A 586-nucleotide genomic window follows, 5' to 3' on the forward strand; every position below is an offset into this window, starting at 1 on the left:
TGAGTTCGTTTTCTAATTCAGCTTGTATGCTGTTGTTATCGAACGTCGTGAGAAATTCCCTCGCAAATTGTCGCCAGGACACGAATGTGTTCGTCGCGAAGTGTGTGTTCGCTCGAAGAAGCGATGGTGACGTGCGCGGAGTCTGACTGGCTAATCGCTGTAGGTTAAGCGCTTCGCGCTCCTCGATTTCAGTCAGGCGCTGCTGTAGGGCCGCGTCATTTTGAGTCGTGTTGCTGGGCCCAAAAGTTACGCGGCTCGGTTCGGACATACGCGCGTAAGTAGAACGGTTGGTTTCCGTCGTTTCTCGCGTTATCTGTGCGGTGGCGAACGGATTACGTATAGTCTCGTTGTGTGTATCGCGGCTTACAATCGTTTGTGAAAGAGATCGTATTTCTTGCGTAATGCGAGACAGTGCTCTCTCCACTTCAGACATGCGCGCATCCATACGTGTATTAAGAGATATATCGCGTAAACTTTGTCTTACTGCGCCTATCTCCTCCGTTGCGTGGGATATTGAACGCACCGTATATAAGTCATCGGTATACGCTGCGTTCACACTACCGTTAGGACGGCCGGTTGCCAGAGA

The sequence above is a fragment of the Daktulosphaira vitifoliae genome, unplaced genomic scaffold (assembly GCF_025091365.1).
Source record: "Daktulosphaira vitifoliae isolate Bord-2020 unplaced genomic scaffold, ASM2509136v1 Scaffold_470, whole genome shotgun sequence".
Taxonomy (NCBI): domain Eukaryota; kingdom Metazoa; phylum Arthropoda; class Insecta; order Hemiptera; family Phylloxeridae; genus Daktulosphaira; species Daktulosphaira vitifoliae.